The sequence below is a fragment of the Gopherus evgoodei genome, chromosome 7, assembly GCF_007399415.2.
Source record: "Gopherus evgoodei ecotype Sinaloan lineage chromosome 7, rGopEvg1_v1.p, whole genome shotgun sequence".
NCBI lineage: Eukaryota > Metazoa > Chordata > Testudines > Testudinidae > Gopherus > Gopherus evgoodei.
In genome coordinates, this window is record NC_044328.1 from 38,966,527 (window position 1) to 38,992,637 (window position 26,111).

Here is a 26,111-nt window from a genome sequence, read left to right on the forward strand (position 1 = left end):
AGTGGGTGAAATAATACCTTTATTGGACTGACTGTTGGTGAGACAAACAAGATTTCGAGCTACACAGAAGTCTTCTTCGGGTGTGGGAAAGGTACTCAACTAAAGACAAGATCAAACGGATAGAAAATGTGCTAACTAATGCTAAACTAAGGGACTATTCATGGAGAAGTGGCCTGTTAACACCCCTGTAGTCATAGGACAAAAAGGGGGTTTAGTGGATTACAGATTACTGTAATAAGCCATAAATCTAGTGGGTTTTTTTATTAAGACCATGATTGTTAGGCTATGTCTATACTAGCACTTTTGTCAATATAACTGATGTTGCTCAGGGATCTGAAAACCCCTCCACCCCTCTGAACGACAAAAATTACAGCGACCGAAGTGCTGATGTGGACAGCACTACGTCGGCAGGAGATAGCTAACGCCACTTGTTGGAGGTGATTTAATTGCGTTGAGAGGAGAGCTTTCCCAATTCCACACAGCGGCTACATAAGTGATCTTACAGTGGCAGAGATGCATCTGTACTACTGTGCCACTGTAAACTCACTAGTGTGGACATGGCCAGAGTGTCTGCCAGTTTGATCACTATCTGGTGGTTAGTTCTGAGAGACCCTATTGCTGTCCTCTCCTCTGTAGAGAGAGATTGTGGTGGTTGTGATGTTTGTTAAAGAGCCACTACACCTAGAATGGTCCCTTAGAATATGTGCTAACTATTTATGCTAACCTATCTGTTTGATCTTGCATTTAGCTGTTCTATTTTGAGTACCTTTCTCAGGGTATGGCTACACTTGCAGCTGTACAGCGCTGCTGCGCAGCGCTTCCGTGGCAGCGCTTTGAAGTGCAAGTGTGGTCGCAGTGCCAGCACTGGGAGAGAGCTCTCCCAGCGCTGCAGGTACTCCACCTCCCCATGAGGATTAGCTTACAGTGCTGGAAGCCGCGCTTCCAGCTCTGGGGCACTGTTTGCACTGGCGCTTTACAGCGCTGTAACTTGCTGCGCTCAGGAGGGTGTTTTTTCACACCCCTGAGCGAGAAAGTTGCAGCGCTGTAAACAGCCAGTGTAGCCAAGGCCTCAGACCTGAAGAAGAGCTCTGTGTAGCTTGAAATCTTGTTTCTCTCGCCAACAATTGGTCCAATAAAAGATATTACTCACCCACCTTGTCTCTCTAATATCCTGGTACCAGCACAGCTACAATTATAACACTGCATATATAAACATTAAAATTCAGGAAGACAATAATTAAAAATCAATTAATATTTGAGAAGTTTGTATTCATAGCCATAATGGCTACACTTTTTGCTGTTAAAAATTCTTATCTTAAATTGTGAAGAAATTTACAAACTTATTAGGTTATGAGTAGTCATCAAGAACTATCAGACAATGTGCTATTTAAATGCTGAGCATTAGTTGTACAATTTCATTAAAAAAACAGTCACATTACATGTATTTGTATGGAACTGGTATTTAATACAGTTCACCAATTAAATGACTTATTTTAATTCCAAATAAAAGTGAAGGCTTCTGAACTGCATTACATATTGGTCTATATAGATCAATAGGAAATGATATTGCTACTTCTCTCAATACATATACGAGACAATACAGAAAGTAGAAAGCTTATTTCACTAATCATTCCTGTACAAGGAATTACATTAGACTTTTATAAATACTAGCACAAAACTGCCAAGACTTCAAAAATGTAAAGTAAGAAAGCTCTTCCTGATACAGGACTTCTTTTTCTTTGGGGTATAGCAAAGGGTTTCTAGGTTGATTAAGAATTTTTCAATATATTCTCACACATCTCACAATTGCCTTTATTCATGTGTATACTGGGAAAAGCTCTTGGTGTTTTATCACTCATTAATCTACTTACTTTTCCTTTGCAGGAAAACTAATTCAAAAGATGAAGAAATCTGACTCAGGGAGGTGAACAGTACTGCAGTTTAAATCAGTTGCAAAATACAAGAAAATGAAATTGCAAATGTTTTAAAAATACCTTGCTATTTATGCCAAAATCAAGAACATAGATTTTAATTTAAATATGAATCCCTTTCTCTTCTGTTCTTCCAATCCAATTCCAAAGTGAATTGCTTTGACTAAAGCTTCAAAAATGAACTGGTATTTATTCTCTTTGCCTCTATAGGAGAGAAAATTCTGTCACGTCCCCTTCGACTTTGATTTATAAGAAAAACAACAACTTTATGCAAGTGAAATTAACAACTTGGCCTCAGTAGCAAATACCTGCTTGCTGCCAAACCTTTACTTAAAGAAAGCAGCTCATCACTACTGAACAGTATTAAAGCTGAATTGCACATGAAAGAACATAAGAGCTAATCAGAAACATTTTGCATGCAAAATAAAAATAGTAAAAAGATTTGAAGGGTTTTCTGTGAGAAAAAGAGGGGACAATCACTTTCTCCCATTTTCAGTGTCTAAAAATCAAATGGGAAATTCCCTTTGCCAGCATTCAATTTCATAGGCTGAAGCTTATCCACTGATCAGCATTCATAAATGGGAAAGAATTAGTAGGAAGGGAATCTGTGACAAGTCTCTAACTATAAGAGAACTACATATGTGGTATAAAAAATATATACACAGGAGCAGAAGACCCTAAGCACAGTTTACTTCATTGACTAACAGTTCTTATATCACAGACAGAAGACTGTTAACTAAGCAAAACAATCTCAAAACATAACTGTCAGCAACTGAAACAATTTTTTTAAATGAAAATTTACAAAACAAAATTATAACACAAAACAACTGATATAGTGGACTTTATTTGCACAGTATGGTCCAGTAATGTGTTAAATGTTTTATGGTTTTCATCAGTCCTTTCTGGATTCATGTAGATTCCAAAGACAGAAGGGACCATTGTGATCATCCAGTCTGACCTGAATAACAGAGGCCATTGAACTTCCCCAAAATAATTCCTAGAGCAAATTTTTAGAAAAAAAATCCAATCTTGATTTAAAAATTGTCAGGGATGAAAAATCTACAATGACCCTCATAAATTGTTTCAGTGATCATTTATTTTCACTGTTAAAAATTTACACCTCATTTCCAATCTGACTTTGTTTAGCTTTGACTTCCAGCCACTGGGTTGTGTTACATCTTTCTCTGCTAGACTGAAATATGTATTTCCCCTGTAGATACTTATAGACTATAATCAAGTCACCCCATAACCTTTTATTTGTTAATCTAAGCTCTTGAAGTCTATCACAAAAAGGCATGTTTTCTAATGCTTTAATCATTCTTGTGGTTCAGATTAGCCATCACTGCCTCTTCAGGTGGTCTCTTTAGGGGCCTCAGCTTCTCCTGACTTACTTGCTCTCAGTCAGGTCAGTTCCTGGACCCTCACCTTCAATTAAGCCTATCAGCCCTTCACTTTTTGGGTTTGCAATCTCTTTCAGTTTCCTATCTGATTTCTTGGAGGGAGGTTCGTGGAGGGCTGTCACCACCTTGCTATCCTAAGCCTTTCTTCCTCCCTTCCCTATGCAGTACTATGCAATAGGCCCTCCATGGACAGATGGCCCAGCTGGCAAGGGAGCAGCAGGCCCTGGTGAAACTCCTCCAGAGGGAGTTTTGGAGGAGCCACCGACAGCAAGACAGGAAGTGGAGCGCCGAGGCCAGGAGGCCTGTATAAGGGCACAGGGCTTGTCACGCCTGCGGACAGATGGGGAATTTAAGGTGGGACTGTCCCTATTGGGGTGAGAGCAGGGCGCCGCTGCCCAAGCAGGGATCAGGGCAGGTCCCCAAGATGGTCAGCCAGGTGAGGAAACCTCGGCAGTCACTGACCTGTTGGGCCTGTGGGCAACAGGGCCACGCACAGTGGACATGCCCAGGCCCAATGTGGATGGTCCATGTCAGTCCCGGCAAAGGGACGGGACCCTGACTGGACCATGAGAAGTCCTGGGTAGCATAGAGGTGGGGAGCCTGCTGGAGCTGCCAGACACCCAGACACATTAGGAGCCACTGCCCCCTCAGAGAAACTGAGGGGCAACAAGAGGAGGTGCCTGTGGCCCTGGAAGGGCCAGAACTAGAGGCAGAGTCAGTTGCCAGGATAAAGGGGATCCCGAGAGAGGTCGAGACGCAGACTGTCACTGGGATGGTCTCCAATAAGGAAACCCAGACTAAGTGGGCCCAGCAAGAGGCTGGGGCCCAGGTGGGCTACACCCAAGAGACTAAATGGATCCAGACCCTGAAGGAAGAGGACCTGGGGGAACGTGACCTGCGGGCGCAGCTAGAGGCTGCGGAGCTGGCCCGCAGGAAGGCTGAGGCAGAGACCCGCGAGATGGCCCGAGGCTGGGAGGCCTCCGAAAGGAAGTGGGTGGCCCTAGAGGGACAGCCTTGGAGGGCCAACTTTGGGAAGCCCAGGCCATGAGTCCCCCTTAGCCCTGGGGGTAGGGGTTTTGAGTGGTGGTGGCGTAGTGGGGTAGTCACATGCTTCGGCCTTAAGAGGGCTTAAAACAGCCCAGGAGAGGGCAGTGGCTGCAGCAGTTCCCAGGCTGAGTGGGGAAGTAAGCTCAGCTGAGGCCATGCCCCAATCAGGGCTCAGCTGGCCCTTATAAGAGGGTGGTGGGCCAGGAGCACAGACAGACTCTCCCTCTAGCCTGTTGAGAGGGAGCGACCTGGCTACTATGAGTGTACCAAGGTACCTGAGGTGGAGCAGGGCTGGGGAGAGGCCCAGGGAGCTGGGGAGCTCCAGCCTGGATACCCCCAGGCTGTGGCCTAGTGGAAGGCCAAATAGGTACTGAGTTTGCAGGGGACAGCCCAAAACAGGTAGGCAGCAGGTCCAAACCCCCTTGCCTGTGATGAGTGGCTTATACTGCAGTCTACTCCAGGGAGTGGGGAACAGTTTGTGACTGGCAGTAGCCTACGACTGAGGCAAGGTGTTGATAGTGGGTGGCGGTTCCCCGGGGAGGGGAGACCCAGAGACTGAGGCAGTACTCCGGTGTGCAAGGGGCACTGGGTCCGGGAGAGACATGGGGGCCAGGAAAAGCAGAATACCAGGCTGCAGAGGGTGCTCCGACGGCTGGAGAGCTAATTCCCAGAAGATACCAGCAGGAAGCACCACAGGGATGAGTCCCATACACTTACAAGGGGGCACAAATGTTTGTTGTGCTATGGTCCTAACAAATCTTAATCTGCCTCTGATTATACACTAGGGTCTCTCTGGTGTTATATTTTCGGTCTTTTTCCTCTGACACACAACAACAATCATGGTGATTGTCTAGGATCTCCACATCACCCTTTGGCTAACTTTTAGCAGCAATTGATACAGTGCTGTTGCCTGAGCAAATAAAACCATATCACCATTCAAGCCTGCTCACTAATTTGTCTTAGTTCCAAGCTGCTGACATGAATCTGTATTTTTCTATGGTTCAAAGTTGCATTGTATACATTATTGTCAAGGGAGACAACCCAATAGGTTTGTGTTGGTGATGTCACAAATCTTCATGCAACATACCTTCCCATCTGCTTAGATAAGCCTACATAGCCTGATCACACCACAATATCTGTCCAAAGAAATGTTTCTTCGCACTTTACCCTCACTATGGAGCTAGCTAACAAGTTAGGTTTAATGCCACCTGATCATTCATTTAATCCCTGAAACCTGCCCTCAGATCTTCTACATCCTTGGTTGTCTACTTTTCCAGTGTCAAATGGGCAATATACTAAGGACTATATTAGAAGAGGCTCTGCAGAGAGGGAATGGGATGCATATATGTCACTGTGAGTTAAAGTAGGTCTGCACCTAGCCTAATGAACTCTTCCACTACTAGTAAATACCTCTGAGAGAGCTCAACGGCAGACAAGGTGGTATACTTTAGTTAGAAATTAATTATGAGGTGACTGAAGTCCCTGTTTTCATACATCAGTAGAGCACTACAAACACTTTTGACATTATGATAATGGATTTAAACACTAAAATTATGTTCTCTCAGGAACACAGTGTATCAAAATATATAGTATTTAGTGCTGTTGATGCCTCTCTCAATAATACACTTCTTATTGATGGGCATTTCTGTAGACCTACACAGTCTTCCAGTTGTTGGGTCCCCCGGGTCATGAAATATTCTTGCAATATACCGAACACAATTTGTTAATATGTTTAGACATTTCTGCAGTTTCCAAATTTATGCTGCCACTTGCAGACTATCTTTGTTACTACAGTCTACTATACAGGTTTTTTTTTTCCTCCCTTTTTTCATTTTTCCATTAGGAAAATGGAAATGACAGCTTCCTAGATGCTCCGCTGAAAGGTTCTTGTCGGTTTCACTTTCCGACTACAGACAGAATGGCAGCCAAGCCTAACTCCCTGACTCTCTGCCTACTACCCAGCTCCAGGGCTGCAGAGGCTGAACACTCCAGCTCTCTGTCTCTCCAGCTACTGAAGCTGGCAGAGAGGCTTAGTGCCCAGGAGGACTCCAGTTCTGAAGCTGAGGAGGGAGGATGAGATCCCTAGCTCTCTGCCTTCCCTGAAGCCATGCAGGAAGGCTCCTGTCAATGTCACTTTCTGCAGAATGGAATCACTACCTCTAAAAAGTGAAACTGACAACAGCTTTTCAGGTGGGCATCTGGGAAGCCATTTTGGTTCTCCTGAAACAGATTTTTTTCTTGAAATCCTTTCATACAAAAATCTTTGTTTGGATGTTATTCTGAGAGAAGAGATTTCCATTTGCTCTAATAATTTTCTTGGTGTCTGATACCTAAAACATTTATAGTTCAAAGATCCAGAGCAGAGCAACAGCATGAATGGCTCTATTATTTTCAGTCATCTATTGCACCTAATTTTTAAACAGTCATAAAATATTCATTTCATAATTATTAGAGCAGGAAAACAAACTAAAAGTAACAATTTGTACCAGACTTAATGAGTAGATAACCTGACTTTTTGAAGTGCTGAGCACCTGAAACTCCTTGGACTTCAGTTTGATCTGTTCTCTCTCCACACTTTTGGAATCCAGGCCAACTCATAGTCATAGTTACCACCATTTTAAACAAATCATACCATAAATTGTCCAAGTGAGTCATGAGTCTGGGGATTACTGGATGATGGTATTCACATTCTAATAAATTTTAGGTTACTTTAATATACCTATTTTATTCAGAGTCTCAAAAGATTTGCAATACAGAGGTTCCTCACATCTTCCCCTCACATTCTGTTAAACCTCTTATCCCAAACTGCACTTGATGGCAATGCTGTTGTTGGGAATACAAGGAGCAGAGAATGATTGTGAAAACAAGCCTTTGTCTCCAGAACAGGGATACTGCACTACCACCAATTCAATGGTAACAGAACAGGCACCTGGAGCTGCTTCTGTAAGAACCTGGAAGAAAGCAAGTGAGGTATGTGACCAAGCTGTTCCATAGGTTGGGAGAAAGTTTTTGGACTTTTCTAGGGAGCACTGAATTGGTTGCTTCTTTTAACTATATTAAAATACAGGCCAATCCTGGGAAACCAAGGTGGACAAGGGAAGGAGGCTATTTGGGGCCATTGTCTGTTCACTACTGTAGCAGAACGTAGTAGTAGCAGCAGGATACTGGCAATGGGTTGCAGGTCTGAATCCAGTCCAGGACAGTAATGACTTAAATTTGTTACCATCTGGAGGCGTATGGCTTATATGAAATTTGTCAGTATCCCTTCAGTTACAACAATTACCATCACAGTGGATGCAAAATCATATAATCATAGAAAAGTAGGACTGGAAAGGAAGTCAAGCTATCATCTTGTCCATCCCAGCAGGTTGAGGTAGGATTCAATATACTTAGACCATCCTGGAGAAATGTGTCTCTAACCTTTTCTGAAAAACCTTTAGTTATGCAGATTCCACAACCTTCCTTGATAACTTACTCCAGTACCTAACTATCCTTATTGTCAGAATATTTTTCTCATGTTTTACCTAAAATCTCCCTTGCTGCAGATTAAGCTTGTTACTTCAGTGGCCATGGAGAAAATTGATTACAGTCCTCTTTATAACAATCCTGAACATATTTGAAGACTTATCTCTTTCAGTCTTCTTTTCTCAAGACTAAACATGTCCAGGATTTCTTTTAAAACTTTTCCTCATAAAACTTGACCTAAGCCTTCCCCGTCCCCCTCTCCTGTGGACTCCAATATGTCCACATCTTTCCTAATGTGTAGCTCCAAAAACTGGACACAACAGAATATTTGCCTTTTATGCAACTGCATCATATTGCCTACGAGTCAACAATTTGTGATCCACCCCCCCAGTTCATTTTCTGTAATGCTGATGCCTGGCCTAGAGTGACCAGATGTTAAGGGGAAAATATCAGGACTACAGCGGGGGGCGGGGGGGTACTTTTTTTTTTTTTTTAAAAAACACACTCACCTGTGTGGGAGTTCGGCAGCAATTCGGCGGAGAGCGCTTCAGTTGCGGATGGTCTTCAGCGGTATTTTGGCGGGGGAGTAATAAACTTTTCCACCAAAGACAGAAGCACCTGCCACCGAAATACCACCAAAGACCATCCGCGACTGAAAGACTCTCTGCCAAAGACCAGGAAACAAAATATCAGGACAGATGGCATCCTGACTATACTCTGGTTGGGATGCAGGACAAACTCCTCAAAATTGGGACAGTCCTGATTTTATCGGGGGTCTGGTCACCCTAGCCTAGCCAATTATTCTCAATTTTGTAGCTGTGTGTTTGGTTTTTTCTTCCGAAGTGTAGTACTTTTCACTTGTCTTTGTCAAAAATCAACAAGATAAATCAGTATTCTCCAATTCAAAGTAATTTTGAATGATAATACTGTCCTCTAAAGTGCTGGCAACCCCTTGCTGCTTGATGTCGCCTACAAATTTTATAAGCATTATCTCCACTCCATTATCCAAGTCACACATAAAATAATTGAATAGCGGACCCAGAACAGATCCCTGAGAGACCCTAGTACATACATCCTAGTTTGACAGTGAAATATTGATAACTACTCTTTGAGTATGGTCTTTCAACCAGCTGAGAACTCACCTTATCTTGATTTCAGGATATAATCACTTATAGAATCACAGGGATTTATTGAAACACTGCGAGTGCCAACTTCAGCACACAAAGGCAGGACTGACCTTCCTCCTAAATCCCTATAACCACATGCAAGACAACTACATAAGTGTTTGACTACATGAAAAATTAATCTAAACAGTTTATTAATATGGTTTAATCTAGTGCTGTTTTAAATTAACCAACTGTTAATGGGTGTCAGCAGGGTCCACACGGACAGTTAGTCTGTGGTAGACTAGTGTGAGGTAGATTCACACCAGTTTGCCATGAACTAACTGTTTGTGTAGACCAGCCTTAAGATACATCACCATCTATTGGTGGAAATCGTGTCTGCACTAATCATTACAATTTAGTCCCTTCAGTTGAATAAGAATTTAAAAGTGACTCATAGGAATCCAGGTACTTGGCCATGCACAGAGGTTTTGGTGTTGGTCTGCCTGATTGAGTACTATATTCAGTCATGGAAACATCACTCATAGCTGGATTTAGATTATCAGTGAGTGTAGGGTTCATATCTTCTAGTTAGGTTTATACGTCATAAACAGATTGTTGAAGACAGCACTGTGTTGAGGTCCCAGGGACACACTCCAGAACTGGTCTACTAATATGTGCCACAGGAAACTCGCTATGATACCTCCAAATCCTCTTTTGCATCCCTCTGAGATAGTTGTTGAGCATCATCATCAGTCCTCCCCTTTCTTTCATTGACTCTGTGCACCAGTTCTAGATGAACTTCAAAGGGATTAGGGTTTTTTTTTTCTTTTGTATCAGCAAGGATAAGTTGTTCAGTTTTTAAATTACTTGAAAAAGGAATATGTTTGGGATTTTCTCCAGGCTGCTTTTTCCAGTTGCATGGCCACACTCTTCATTCCTGAATGGGCATGTAATTGACCTTCTTCCTGGCATTTTGTGACTAGCGTGCTCCACTTTCATCTCATCAGTTCCTCCTCCTTCTGGAATGCTATTCTTAGGTCACTCATATAAGACTTCTCTGCATCTCTTACTGGTGTAGATACAGGAGGCCTTGACAGTTCTTCCTGCCCAAACATTAAGTACCAGAGAAGCATGGGTTTCAGAGTTCAAAAATAATCTTGTAAGTGGAGTAATGCATAGTTGAGTGCCAGCTGATGTTATATGCAAAGACAAAAAAAAAAAGTTGTCTTCATATCCCCGTCTTGTTGGTCTTCCCTGACCAAGAATCTAAGCATGGAAAAATGGTTACCTACTTTTTTGTAACTGTTGTTCTTCAAGATGTGTTGCTCATGTCTATTCCATTATAGGTGCTTGCACAGTCGGAGATTTTTGCCTTTGTGGTATCTGTAGAATCAGCTGTGGTATCCCTCTTGAGTGTCACTTCCATATGCTGGTATACTAGGTGCCACCAACTTTATGCCCTATCAGTTCCTTCTTGCTGGCAACTCCAACAGAGAGGTAGGGCAGATAATGTAATGGACAAAAGCAACACATCTCGAAGAACAACAATTATGAAAAGGTAGGTAATCAGTTTTTCTTCAAGTACTTGCTCATGTCAATTTAATTCTAGGAGACTCACAAGCCTCTAGGAGGTGGGCTCGGATTTCACAGTCAAGCAGCTGACAGCACTGCTCTACCAAAGCCAGCATTATCCCAGGTCTGCTGGGTAAGGGCGTAATGGGATGTAAATGTGTGGATGGATGACCAGGTGGCCGCCCTACAGATGTCCTGGATAGGCACCTGGACTAGGGAAGCTGCTGAAGAGGCCTGCACCCTAGCTGAGTGGGCAGTTACAATCACTGAAGGGGGTACCTTTGCCTGATTGTAGCAGCAGCAAATGCAGGCAGTGATCCAAGAAGAAATTATTTGACAGACACTGGATGGCCTTTCATCCTACCAGTCACCACGACAAACAAGTGGGTCGACTTGCGGAATGGCTTGGTCCTTTCAATGTAGAAAGCTAGTGCCCTCTTGACATCTAGGGAATGAAACCTTTGCTTCTCCTCTGACTTATGCGGCTTTGGAAAAAAGACAGGTAAATAAATGTCTTGGCCCATATTAAACAGAAACTGCCTTGGGCAGGAAAGCCAGGTGTGACTGCAGCTGGACCTTGTCTTTGTAAAAGACATATAGGACAGTTCCAAGATAAGCATCCTAATCTCAGAGATCTGGCAGGCGGATGTTATCACAACCAGGAACATGACCTTCCAGGAAAGGAAAAAGAGAGAGCAGGAAGCCAGTGGTTCGAAGGAGGTCCTGTGGCCTGTGACAGCACAAGATTCAGGTCCCATGGTGGAATGGGGTCCCTTAGTGCAGGTAGAGGCACTCGAGGTCCTTGGGGAACCTAGAAGTCATGTCCTGGGTGAAAACTACTCCCGAGTGGCAAATGGAAGGCTGAAATAGCAGCCAAATGGACCTTGATAGATTAAAGTGCTTGGAGCTGCAGAAGGTAGTCCAAGATTAACTGCAATGAGGCCTGCTTGGGCTGAATGCCTTTATCTGAGGTCCAATAAGCAAACTGCTTCCATTTGGCCAGGTAGGCTGCTCTGGTGGAGGGCTTTCTGCTGTCCAACAGGACCTGCAGGACAGTGGCCAAACAATCCTGCTCCTCTGCATTTAACCATGCAGCAATCAAGTCATCAGGTGCAAGGCTGTCTGATTTGTATGCAGAAGACTGTCATGCTTTTGGGACAGAGGGCTGGCCTGAGTGGCAGCTGTAACAGAGGAGCCACCGAGAGGTCCAGCATCATGCAAACCAGTGCTGGCGTGGCCCAGCCGGCACTATGAGGATCACCTTCGCCCTGTCCTGCTTGATCTTCATGAGGACTTTGTGAATTAGTGGCACAGGAGTAGAAAAGTGTCTGACAGTAAGCCTCTGTCGTTTTCCCCGAATTGAGCAAAAAACTTAGCATTTCCTGTTCTGGATGCAAATTGGTCCACTGGGGAGTTCCCCACCTCTGGAAGATGATGCTGACCACTTCCAGATGGAAGGACCACTTGTGGTGAGATGAGAAGGTCCTGCTGAGGCAATCTGCCAAATTGTTCCTGGCGCCGGAGAGGTGTGCAGTTCCAAGATTAATGTCATGTTGTAAACAGAAGTCCCAGAGCCTGAGGGCTTCCTGGCAAAGGGCAGATGATCTGGCTCTGCCTTGCTTGTTGATATGGAACACAGCCACTGTATTGTCTGGCAGGACCTGGACCATGCTGCTTTTTGTGTGACGTAGGAAGCCTTGGCAGGCCAGGTGAACCACTCTGAGCTCCCGGCCCTTGATGTGTAGGGAGCGATTATGACTCAAGCAACAATCTTGTGTGTGGAGATCGCCCAGCTGAGCTCCCAATCCCAAGCATTGGAGATGAGGGACACTGACAGAGATGGAGCCACAAAGGGAACTCCCTCCAACACCAATGCAGGATTCTTTCACCATGTGACTGATGACAGCACATGGTCCAAGATCCCGACCACACGGTCCACGCTTTGTCTGATGGGGACACGGACCAACACCAGCCAGGCCTGCAGGGGCCTGAGGTGGATCCACATGTGCTGGACCACATAAGTGGAGGCCACCATGTGGACCAACAATTACAGGCACATGTCAATGGTGGTGAGAGGGTGGCAGTGCATGCACAAAATCAGATCCGCCATGACTTTGAACCAAGCCTCAGGGAGGAAGGCTGTGGCCGAGTAGAGTTGAGAACCCCTCCAATGAACTCTATGCATTGCTCTGAAATTAAGGTCGACTTTTTCTTGCATATTAACAGCGAGAAAGAGGTTGCAACAGGTGGAGCAAACCAGGTTGAGATGATACCGCACCTGATCCCAGAATCGGCCCTTTATTAACCAGTCAATGAGGTACAGATACGTTTGCACCTCTATGCACCTCAGGTAAGCGTCCACTGGCACTATGCACTTCGTAAATACTCTCGAGGCTGACAAGAGACCGAAGGGCAGTGCCGTGAAATGAAAATGTCACTGACCCAACACAAAGCAGAGGAAATGCCCGTGCCTTGGAAAAATGGAAATGTGTCTTTTAAGTTGAGGGTGGCTGTCAAAACCAATTCTCCACTCTGGTACTTCAAGTGCAGAAGCTGGGGGCCTGCAAGGATTCTAAAAATTAATACTGGCCACTCCACGCTGATATTAAACTCCCAAGGTGACAGCTTGGGAATTCCTTCCTGTGGGGTACTGTAACAGTGTTGGGACTCACCACTGCAGCGCCTCCCGCTGGTGACTCCAGGGAATTAGCTCAGTCCTTGGTGGAGCGCCCTCTGTCAGTGGTGTCCCGACCATCTTCTGCTCCTTTTCTGTTGTCTGGACCCGCATTGCTTCCTGCTCGGCGGTGTCCCCTTCAGGATACTGCCTTCTGGCAGGGCCCACTGCTCTGGTCTCACCCCTTACTTGCTGCAGGCAGCCCTCTCTGTGCCCTCCTGCCCCAGGTCCCTCCACTTAAATGCCGATGACGACCGGGGCAGCCGAAGATCCGGCCACCGCCGAAGGACCTGAAATGCCGCCCCCCCAAATGCTAGTGCCCTAGGCAACCACTTAGGTTGCCTAATAGGTTGCACCGGCCCTGCTTGGCAGCGCTCCTTTCCCACCCCCTATGGGGGCTGCTGCAGGTCCCAGCAGTGCTCCCCAAACCTTATTCCACACCTTCTTAAGGGGGTGCACCCCATAAATTGAAGACCTCTGTTCTAGGAAGATGATGTTTCTTTCAAATTGACATTTGTTTCCTGCGCATGTAAACCCTGACTCCTTAAAAAGCTTTAGAATCCTTTCCATTCCTACCAGATATTCCTCCCATGAAGTTATCTAAGTGCATGAGGGTATCTTCAGTTCTCAAAATTTGGGTTAGATCATTTAACACAAAATATTTCTGTTCTTGTCTACAGATTAATTTGTGTAGTCAAGAAAATAGTTTTAAATAACGTGCAATAGTGTGAGAAATTAGATGTTTAAGAAGTCACAACATTAAGCAAAAACATACTATAATAATGAAGTGTCAATGCAGAAGGCGTTCCTCATCCAGCAAAAACACTATCCTATATTATGAACTAAATTTCCATAAGTCATTAGTACCAGGGCATAGAGATTAGGAGCACAATATATTCTTGCAGCACCTGGTTTGTATTTCATTTCATGTGAATATTTCTCAGCTCTGGAGGCATTTTGATCACGGATTTAGGGGGAAAATGATTCTCACTTAACATGGGTACGCAATTTGGTTAAAAATAAGAGCTTGTCAGAAAATGAAATTTCTATCTTTCATGAAATGCCTACATTTCTATATGTGTTTCTATAACAAAATGGGTTATAAAAGGAAAATATCAACATTTTTCACAAAATGAAATGTTTTGAAACATTTTGAGTACATAATGTCAAAACAAATATTCTAACATTTTCATTTGAAACAAAATATTTCATTTTGAAATGTCAATCCTAAATTCAGTGTTTCATTTTGTCAAATGTCAATCCTAAATTAATGTTTCCTGTTAAAAAAATGTGTTAAAATTTACATTTTCCCATGACAATTTTGATTTTGACAAAACCCCATATTTCACTGAAATGTTTCAACTGAAAAATATTCCCAACCAGCTCTATTCAATATTCAAAGAAAATCTTTACCTTTTCTGAAATAAAAGTACTATACATTGAATAAATAAAATGTTTGAAGACTTTGCCTTCAGTGCAAAATTCTAGATTAGCAAGTATGAAATCTAACAGAGGAACTCTACAGAACAGATACATCATCCTGTTTAAGTATTTCTAAGGTAACTAAGAGAGGATAACTAAAGTCTGAAAAATATTACGACAGGTATACAAACAAGTGTTGTTTTCCTCCATTGCATAAATCTATATACATTGATTATGTACAAATTAACAGTGCTGAGAATGTCAGAAAAGGCACCAATTAGTTCCAACTGCAGCAATGATTTTATATATGTAGATACCTTGCTGTTATGACGTAGGCTACAAACTCCAATTTATTTGACCATAACAGTCCATAATTTACAGGCCAAATATCCACCAAATAATAAACGTTTTCAGCATACCTTTTTTTGTTTAATGAATGTTTTCAGCATGTTTTTGTGCATATCTTTCATGAAAACATTAGAAATCACACTATACTATTTTTGTATAGAAATGTAGAGACAGTTAAAACAGTATGCAGAATGTGTTTGTGACTAATGTTAAGAAGAATACATCTGTGTGAGAAAGAGATCAGTTATTTCTATAGCGTGAGAGTTATCAAGTAACATCTGGTAAAAATAAAACAAAATTGGTACTTAAAAACTACTGACTCCAAATCACAGATATTACCAGCTCTTTATTGCTGCACTATGCATAGATTTTGTTTGACTGACACTGACATATAGCAAAACTATCATGTCGTGGAATTTCCCATGAAGGAGCTGACCAGGCTTTCCATCCATAAAATCAGGATGCTTATCTCTGAAACAGATTACTGGAAGACAGCGGTGAGTTTTTAGCAGATAAAGGAAAGCCTGTGCGTACAATGCTGGCTTGCAGTAGGTGCTACATGCAGACTCAGAATTCAGGCATTGATCCTCTTTGATACTGCCACTTTCTGTGTGTGTGTGAGGTTGGACAAAGGAGCAGCAGAGAAGTGGAGAGGATAATAGAGTAGTACAGCTTCCTTCAGCAGTGGCTGTTAGAGAAATGAATTGAGGTGTTGGAAGAAATTAAAGAGAGGAGGGAAAACTGCACTGTTCTCACTTCCCACTTCTCCCTAGGAGACTACAACTAGTTCAGTGGCTTACCTCCCTCTTGCACTTACCCATCTCCTGAATTAATTCACATGGTCTTTGTAGATATTTCTATTAAGTGTGTTTTTTTCTAAGTAATGCTCTCTAGGTACTTCTAACACCTATTATATCCCTCTAGTGTAATACATAATGAGCAGATTCAAGAAAACAAGTGCTTTAGAGCTCTTCCCTGCTTCAGTCTTGAACATCTCATGATAAGTAAAGAGCTCTGCTGTAAATGATAGTTTCCAATGGATGATTTCCCCTTTAATTCTTTGATACCAGGAGATTTGAATTCCTCCGTGACACAGCAATCCCAAATAAATTAGCAATTAAGAAGGGCATTCTGGCCCAAAGGTTATGGTATAAGTAAATCAGTTTTCTGTATTCATCATTAATGGTCAAGTTTTCCAGGGTGGGGCTCATTAATTTTGGGTGCCCACTGATGGGAGCTGTGGAACTTCAATAACTGAAAAGTAGGTGAAAGTAGGCACCCAAGAGTGAACACTCATAAAAATGTTCTATATTATCAACACAGTGACCCCACTCAAGCCAATACATTATCTCTAGTGGTTGTCAGCATTTTTAAATAATCTCTCTCAGGTTTAAAACTGAGATATAATTCAGTTTTAAACCTGACTTTGGGGCAGAATTTGCCCAAGTTTGAGATATAGGTTTATTTTTTTGACACTTCAACAACTCTAAAAATGTCATTAATTTAAGACTGAAGGGCCTTTCATTTTAATTTTACTTTGAACAAACAAATAAACTAATATATGTAATTGCAGCTTTTGCAGCCATTCCATGAGATGTATAGAATATCAAAACCTAAAGAGATTAGATGATTTTAATATCAGTGACAAAAAGTGATCTTTCCCTGCCTACTTAAGAATGAAATACTAATGCACTGAAGGCTGTCACACAGTTTGTATCATCAGAACAAGTTACAAGAAATGCTTATTATTATTTATCAGTACAGTGGTAGTGCCTGGGAGACTCAGTCATGGATCAGGACCCCTTTGCGCTAGGCGCTGTACAAACGCACAACAAAAAGATGGTCCCAGTCTCAAACAGCTTACAATCAAAATATAACACAATGTTGAAAATGCTTCAACTATCTTTGTTTGTTTTACTTTAAAGGTGAAATGCAATGTTTTAAAAACCCTTCAAATCACTTTTGTAGAAGTCTAGAAGTAGACAGCCATTTTAAAAAATGAAATTAGTATTAAAGATAGACAAATAACCATCTCCTTAACATCCTAAGAAATGAGATTTGCTATTGTCTCTGTCTGAATGACAGACCCTAATCAAAGGTTTGAAAGAATCATTTCTTCTACAAATCTATTTGCTACTATTGCTGTAATTCTGTGGCAGAGAAACCAGGAAGATCACAGCTCAGATTTCTCAGGTCCTTGGAGGAAATATTTGTTAGAGCAGGTGTTAATATTTTTAAACAAAAGGTATGTGTTTTGCTTTCTTTTGGACTCTTAACAGCAAGTTTGAAAGATGTAGTATAACTTGTCTGGTTCAGCTATAAAGATGGTCTACCATACAATACCTGCAACTGAAAACTACTGAAAGAGAGAGAGAGAGATAGAAACATCAGATACACAAGTAACACTATGCTATAAATCTTATTGATAAGAGTACTGCATATAAATTTTCTTACAGTATATCACATAGTTTTTGTCTTGTACTCTTAAAATAAGATCTGTGATATATTCCTTTTCTTTTGATTCATTGAAAAGTGGACTTTTTACACAATTATTTCTTTGTTTCTTTTTCAGACAAGTGGCACGTTCCATTCAGTTCGTGGTGAATCTATGGATTCGTTTTGAAATATAGTGGATTAGCCAATGCACAGCAACAATTGACAGACACAGTCATTGTAGCAGACTCATTTTCTCTTCATCTAATTTCTTTTGTAAGACCTCTAGAGGGCAGTGAATAAAAGAAAACAGAATACCAGAAAAAGCTGCAAACATTATACACAAGCTATAAAGCAATATTAAAAAAAACAAAACAAAAAAACAGTGTACATTCTCTTCTTATATAATCTCCTTTAAAAACTCCCATCTATTTCTCCATGTTAATTTAATGAGATATTTTCTATTCCCAGCCCTGTAGACTCTCAGACTTTTTGGGGGGAAACACAATTAAAAAGAAAAAATTCAAATGCATTGCTAAATTTTATATTCCCCTTTTCCATTTCCCGTGGAACTACATTCCTATGCCCTGCTGGAAAACAAAGATCTGCCAATTATGCATAGAACCCAGGGTTCCTTAAAGATGCACATGGGAAAGCAAGACTTTGGAAATTGTATCAAGCCAAGGAATAGGTCTTTCTTAGCTTTAGGTATAGTAATAAAACATGAATGATTAGATTTGACTATCTATTTTACTATGTGGAAGTAAATATATATAAAGTTATGTCTAAAGCAAGTGTGACAGCCAGAAAGTGATGGCAGAATACTCTTTACCCTTTACATGGCTCCTCCTTGGCTTGTACTCATTTACTGAGCACAGAGACAGACACTTACCTAATACCTCCAGCACAGATTTGTCCATGACATATGTGTAGATAACTCCCAGTGATATATGTGTACCATCACACTTGTTTACTTTAATGTTAAGAATAAGTTCACTGACAAATTTACCCTAATGTAGAATCTATAAAAGAAGATTCCAGGATTGACACTCTGTCAGTGAGTCACTCTGAAGTCCAGAATGACCCATTGACAGACATTCTAAAGTCCAGAATGTCTGTTGAGTCAATGTGAAGCAATGGAAACAGCTACGAACATGGTTGAGCACTCTTTCTGTTTAGAATATCTCTAGGTTCAATAAACACCCTGATTTGTGATCTGTTATCATCCAATTTTTAAGTTCTTAGCCATTCTGACTTTACAAATTACATCCATGTGATTTATAGCTACCATAGAGTAACTATGCCACGCCAAGAGTCCTAGACTATTATGATTTCAGAGGTAACTCAACTTGTTGCCACCCTTATTCTACAACTAAATTTGCATGCAACGATGTCACTGGTTACATGAGGGAGCCTGCACACCTAGTGGGTTACTTGGCCCAACTGCCATACCTGTGTGACAGCAAGGGTTTTCAGCTATTAAAGCATAAATGTGCAAACTGCCCAGTAACTGTATTACACAACAAACTGGCACAAAAGCTCACAGAAATATACAGTGCAACTTGTGATATATCACACAATAACAACGTTAATCTATGGGACAAAATTAATCACTAGGACAAAATTATACTTTTGTATGACTTCACGCTATGTCTAAATAATTTTTGTGGGGGTTTTGTGGCTAAACCTTGTAGAACCCCCAAAATATAGGTTTAGCTGTGCAAGTACGGTGGGCAGAAGATCTGTCTCCCCTTAGCTAAAGTATTGTACATCTTTTGGAATGCAGTACAGGTCCATAAATAAAAGAAAAAATGTTAAGGATTAATATTGCCATAAAATAAAAAATAAATAGATATAAATTTTAGAATTAAAAACACTAGTACCTAGAGATCAGCATTAGGAGAACAAAACAAAATGAAAAGCACTGTAATTAATAAAAGATGGCAATTATACCTAAATACTGGAGGATCTATTGGGGCAAGTCTTCAGCTGGTTTTCCCTTAATGTCAAAGGAACAATGACAATTTACAGCAGCAGAGGCTGTGGCCCTTGTTTTTGGTAAACCTTGATTGTTAGTTCAGTTGTTCTCCCCTCTTCCTCCATTCTAATTTTACAGTCATTTAACTTTGTGTTTTCTGATGTACAAATTTCCTTATTCTTGCAGTATCTTCTTTATACCAGCCCTTTATGTGAATGACATATTTTTCAACTTCTTTTTCTCCTATGTTAGAAACTGAGACTTACCAAACAATTGAGGGTCTCTTCATACTCCAGCTGAGTTTGCTGTGATGTCACAGAATGATGCATTCTGTAGGAATTGGCAAATATAATTATTAATACCCTGAACCATACAAATATTGTCTCTATTCAACCAACTAATCATGGTCAAATGTTTTGCTAACATTCATGCTATTCCCTGTCCTCCTAACCTAAGCTGCTGGAAGCAGTCCTAACTGTGACTCCATTGCCCAGTAAACATGCAGTGTTTGACAAAACATTTCCCCTCACATTGACTTCCAGGACAGATGATGAAAAAGAACAACCATAAGCACTTCATTTCTCTGAATTGGGACAAAGAAGACCTAGATCACCTGACACACTGAAGGAAGTCTGTTAAGTGGTCACACTAGAGGAATTACCCAAGTAGGGAAGATGCACCACAGGCAAAAGTTACAAACTCTGCAGGAAGCTCTCTTCATTCCTTACAAGATCTACAGAGGTCTGAACTCTTAATGTCAGACCCTGTGCAGTTTATGTAGTCCAGTAGACAGCCATACTCCATTCTCTGTAGCACTTTCAGCTATACAGGAGACTGGCCAGTTGTCTGAGAAGCTAACTCAGCTGCTCATGAAAGCTCAGTATGACTTTCCTTAAGTACCTGCTAAATGAGTTTATCTAATGAAATCTATTGTGCATGTGTAACCCACAAACCTCCTGGGTGAGGTGCGCTGTCCCAGGTAGTGGAACTGAGACCATTTAGAGAGAGATTAATGAGTTTGCTCTACAACTTTAGCAAAAGGTCATATGGCTTTTAGCTGATGCAGTAGAGGCTCATGCACTGAGCTCCAGGGACCCCAGGTTTGATCCCACCCACCAAGAACCGGGGTTTGTCGGTGTTACAAGTGGGGACTCATCCAGGATTTCAACTGTGAAGTCTCTGAAGCTTGAAATGTACTTCCTTAGCTAGAAGAAGTATGTAAACCACACACCACCTGGGTGTGGTGCTCTGTCCCATGCAGTGGCACCTAGACCATTTAGAGAGAGATTGAGGAGTCTGCTCTACAACCTTAGCTAAGAGCCATATTTCATTAGCTCATACACTGAGCTCCAGAGGTCCAAGGTTCAGTCCCACCCGCTGATGACCAGGGACCTCTGGAGCTCAATGCATAGGCTAAAGCTATATGGCTCTTAGCTAAGGCTGTAGAGAAGACTCATTAATCTCTCTCTAAGTGGTCTTGAAAATAACAGTAAAAGGCTGTGAATTGCTTCTAAGCAAAGACTCATTCCATGTCAAATTTCAGTTTTCAAAACTTCCTTCTCTCCAGCTATAGGCTCTTTAAAAGAGAGAGAAGGGTAGAATTTTCATGTTTTCACACTCAAAACCATCTCAAACTTTCCAACAAACCCCACAAATTTGCAGTGACCTTGGAAAATTTTAGCCTAAAAGCTGAGATTTCAGAATTCTAAGTAACTGTAAACTGCGGCTTTGTGGCCTTCTCTACAGCAGCGTATCTATCTTATAGGTAGATTAGATAAAATAGATACATACATACATACAAAAAAAAAAAAGAACAGCCTACAAAACTCAGTGTGCTCATGGACACATGAAAGCTAGTTTTCACTAGATCATCTTAAAGCACTTCTGTAACATGGGAAATATGTCCTGGCCAAATTACAAGTTTCTACAACCTCCTGTATGTGTGTGAATACTGATTAAAATAACTTATTTATTTATTATTGTAAAATCTCCTTTTATTTTCCTCTTTCTTTGAAGTTTCTGAAACAGGCAAATTGTTTTTTCTCTAACTTCCAAAACAACCTGCTCTTAGGCTAGAAACAAATGTGCCAAATTTCAGCCTAAAAGGTAGAAGTTTGACAAAATTATGAGCTTCTGAAAATGATCCTTTAGAATGAAAATCCTACAATCAGATCCACGTAGATGGATCCTAGAACCATTATGGAGTTCTGCTGAAAGCAAAGGTATTCAGGGTTATAGAAAACTTTCCCTAGAGATAAGGAGAGTTATATCCTCTAATTCCTATCACACAGTTTCTTCTTCAGAAGGCACTGCTGCGGCTGCCCACTATACAAGACAGAAATCTGGACAAGATAGACCACTGGTCTGATCCAGTCTGACAATTCCTACAGCCCAAGATGGGTGTTCTGGTGAAGATAAGAATGGCCAGACAGAGTCTGACCAATGGTCCATCTAGTCCAATATCCTGTCTTCCAACAATGGCCAATGCCAGGTGCTGACCTCCACTCCCATCTTCTGGAGTCACAGGTTAGGGACACTCAGAGCACTGGGGCTCCCTCACCATCTTGGCTAATAGCCACTGATAAACCTATCATCCAGGAACTTATCTAATTCTTTTTTTAACCCAGTTATACTTTTGGCCTTCCCAGCATCCCCTGGCAGTAAGTTCAATGGGTTGATGGTACATTGTGTGAAGAAGTTATATAATATATAGACATAGAGAGAGACCTTCTAAAAAACATTAAAATGTATTACCAGAACCTTAAATTAAAGTGAATAAATGAAGACTCGGCACACCACTTCTGAAAGATTGCAGACCCCTATTACAGACCTTTTTCTTATCCCTCCTTAGTTGTATCTTAAGACAAACAGTCCCAGTCTTTTTAATCCATCATATTGAAGCTGGTCTATATCCTTAATCATTTTTGTTGCCCTTCTCTGTAATTTTTGTAATGCTAATACACCTTTTTTTCCCAAAGATGGGTAACCAGAACTGCATGGAGTATTCAAGCTGTGGCAAACCATAGATTTCAAGAGTGGCATATTTACTGTCTGATTATCTCTCCCTTTCCTAATGGTTCCTAAAATTCTGTCTGTTTTTTTGACTGCTGCTGTGCATTGTGGATAGTTCTCTGAAACATTTGCTCAAGTACTCCATCATCTTTCTTGAGTGGTAACAGCTATTTTGATCCCATCGTTTTGTATATATAGCTGGGATTATGTTATCCAATGTGGATTACTTTGCATTTATCAACATTGAATTTCATCTGACATTTTGTTGCCTAGTCACCCAGTTTTGTGAGATGCCTTTTTAACTCTTCCCAGGTCAGCTTTGAACTTAACTATCCTGAGTAATTTTGTATCACCTGCAAATTTTGCCACCTTTTCCCAGACCATTTATGAAGATGTTGAACCGGGTTGGTCCCAGGACAGATGCCTGGATGATAGCACTATTTACCTCTCTCCCTTAGAAAAAAGTGACCATTTATTCCTATCATTTAATTCCTGTCTTTTAACTAGTTACTGATACATGAAAGGACCTCCCCTCTTATCTCATGACTGCTTACTTTGCTTAAGAGCCTTTGGTGAGGGACCTTGTCAAAGTTCTTTCTGAAAGTCCAAATACATTATATGGGCACTGGGATTACCCTTGTCTACACATTTGTTGATCCCCTCAAAGAATTCTAATAGATTGGTGAGGCATGATTTCTCTTTACAAAAGCTATGTTAATTCTTCCCCAACAAATCAGATACATAAATGAATACGTCAATTTTGTTCTTTAGTTTCAATCAATTTGCCTGGTACTGAAGTTATGGTTAACAGTCTGCAATTGCCAGGATCCCCTCTGAAGCCTTTTTTTTTAAATTGGTATCACAACAGCTAACCTCCAGGCATTTGGTACAGAAGCTGATTTAAATGATATGTTATGCACCACACTTTGAAGTCTGCAATTTCATCTTTGAGTTCATTCAGAACTCTTGGGTGAATACCATCTGGTCCTGGTGACTTCTTATTGTTTAATTTATCAATTTGTTCCCAAAACTAATATTGACACTGGAATCTGGGATAGTTCCTCAGATTTGTCAGCTAAAAAGAATAGCTTAGATGTGAGAATCTCTCTCCCATCCTCTGCAGTGAAGACTGGTGCAAAAAAAAATCAGTTAGCTTCTCCACAACAGCCTCATCTTCCGTGAGTGCTCCTTTAGCACTTTGATCGTCCAGTGGCCTCATTGATTGTTTGTCAGACTTCTTGTTTGTGGTGTACATAAAAATAGTTTGTGTCTTTTGGTTGTTGCTCTTCAAATTCTTTTTGGGCCTGCCTAATTATACTTTTAACCTTGACTTACCAGAGTTTATGCTTTCTCAATTTTCTTCAGCAGTATTTGACTTCCAATGTTTACAGAATGCCTTTTTGCCTCGAACCAAGTTATTTTATTTTGTTGTTTAGCCATGGTGATACTTTTGTTAGTCCTCTTACTATATTTTTAAATTTGGGGTGCACATTACATTTGAGTCTTTATTAAGGTGTTTTAGAATCATAGGACTGCAAGGGATCACAAGACATCTTCTAGTCCAGTCCTGCACTCAAGGCAGAACTAAGTATTATCTAGACCAGGGGTTCTAAAATTGTGGGTTGAGACTCCAAAGTGGGTCACAACCCCTTTTTAATGGGGTCACCAGGGCTGTCTTAGACTTGCTGGGTTCCGGGGCTAAAGCCAGAGACCAAGGCCCACAGCCTGGGCCCGAAGCACAAGCCCTGGGCGGTGGGGCTCAGGTTTACAGGACCTCTGCCTGGGACTGAAGCTTTATGGCTTCGGCTTTGGCCCCACCACCGCCAGGTGCAGTGGGGCTCAGATTTTGGATTTGGACCCCCCTGTCTGGGGTTGCTGGGCTCAGGCTTTAGTCCCTCTCCTGGGGGGTGTAGTAATTTTTGTTGCCAGAAGGGGGATGTGGTGCAATGAAGTTTGAAAATCCCCGATCTAGACCATCCCTGGCAAGTATTTGTCTAACCTGCTCATTAAAATCTCCAGTGATGGATATTCCAAAACCTCCCTAAGTAAATGTATTCCAGTGCTTAACTACCTGACAGGAAGTTTTTCTTAATGTCCCACTTAAAAGACTCTTGCTACAATTTAAGCACAGTGCTTCTTGTTCTATCCTCAGAGGTTAACTAGAACAATTTACCTCCCTCCTCTTTGTAAGATCCTTTTATGTATATGAGAACTTATGTTCTCCCTCAGTCTTCTCTTCTCCAGACTAAACAACCCCAGTTTTTTCACTCTTCCCTTATAGGCCATGTTTTCTAAACCTGTAATCATTTTTGTTGCTCTTTTCTTGACTTTTTCCAATTTATCCACATCTTTCCTGAAATATGGTGCCCAGCACTGGACAATACTTCAGCTGAAGTCTGATTATTATAGAGTAGAGCAGAAGAATTATTTCATGTCTTGCTTACAACAGTCCTTCTAATACATTCCAGAATGACATTTGCTTTTTTGGCAAAAGTGTTACACTGATGACTCATATTATGCTTGTGATCCACTATGACCACCAGATCCCTTTCCGCAGTACTCCTTCGTAGGCAGTCATTTCCCATTTTGTATGTGTGCAACTGATGTTCCTTCCTAAGTGAAGTATTTTGCATTTGTCCTTATTGATTTTCATCTTATTTACCTCAGACCATTTCTCCAGATTATTTTGAATTTTAATCCATATCATTGCAAGCACTTACAAACCCTCCCAGTTTGGTCTCATCTGCAAACTTTATGTGTACCCTCATGCCATTATCTAAATCAGCGGTTCTCAAACTTAAGCAATCTGAGGATCCCCATTTGGATTTTAAAATTTTCGATGACCCTCAAACCTCCCACTTAGCCCCAGGCTCCACCCCCTTTCAACCGTTCCTGCCCCACCTCTTCCCGCCCCCTCCTCCGAGTGTGCCCTGTCCCTGCTCCTCCCAGCACCTTCCCCAGCATGCAGAAAGCACTGGGAAGGAGAAGAAGGAGTTGATCAGCAAGGCCCATAGACCCCCTGGAGTACCCTCATGAACCCCCAGGGGTCTCTGGACCCCAGTTTGAGAAACACTGATCTAAATAATTGATGAAGAGATTAAACAGAACTGGACCCAGAAGTGATCCCTGAGGGACCCCACATAATATGCCCTTCCAGCTTGACTGTAAACCACTGAGAAACTACTCTCTGGGAACGGTTTCCAGCCAGTTATGCATCCACATTATAGTAGCTCCATCTAGGTTGCATTTCCCTAGTTTGATTATGAGAAGATCATGTCAGACAGTATGAAAAGCCTTGTTAAAGTCAAATCTACTGTGACTTGTGACTTTTCCTTTTAATTTCTGTTTAACTATCTTCCTCATTTTTGTATAGTTCCCCTTTCTGAAGTTAAGTATCATTGGGTGGGCGTCCCCCCACACCAAGGATGTTAAATTTAATTATATTATGGTCTCTATTACTGAGCTGTTCAACTATATTCAGATCTTGGACCAGATCCTGTGCTCCAATTAGAAGTAAAGGAATAATTGCCTCTCTTGTTGTGGGTTCCAAGAACAGCTGCTCCAAGAAGCAGTAATTTATGATGTCAGGAAACTTTAGCTGTGCATCCCATCCTGAGGTGACATGTATCCAGTCAATATGAGGATAGTTGAAATCCCCTGTTATTACTGAATTTTCTATTTTTCTAACCTCTCCACTTTCCCTGAGAATTTCACAACAACCAC

General features: G+C 41.5%; 1 protein-coding gene across 5 annotated transcripts in view; it reads right to left on the reverse strand.

The window, feature by feature from the left end:
- Positions 1–26,111, reverse strand: part of PCDH15 (protocadherin related 15) — a 1,497,017-nt gene that overhangs the window by 851,805 nt on the left and 619,101 nt on the right. For all 5 annotated transcript variants that reach the window (XM_030569599.1, XM_030569597.1, XM_030569596.1 and 2 more), the window contains one exon: positions 19,643–19,706. The gene's annotated coding sequence lies outside the window, so the exon portion shown is untranslated. The remainder of the gene's footprint in view (positions 1–19,642; positions 19,707–26,111) is intronic.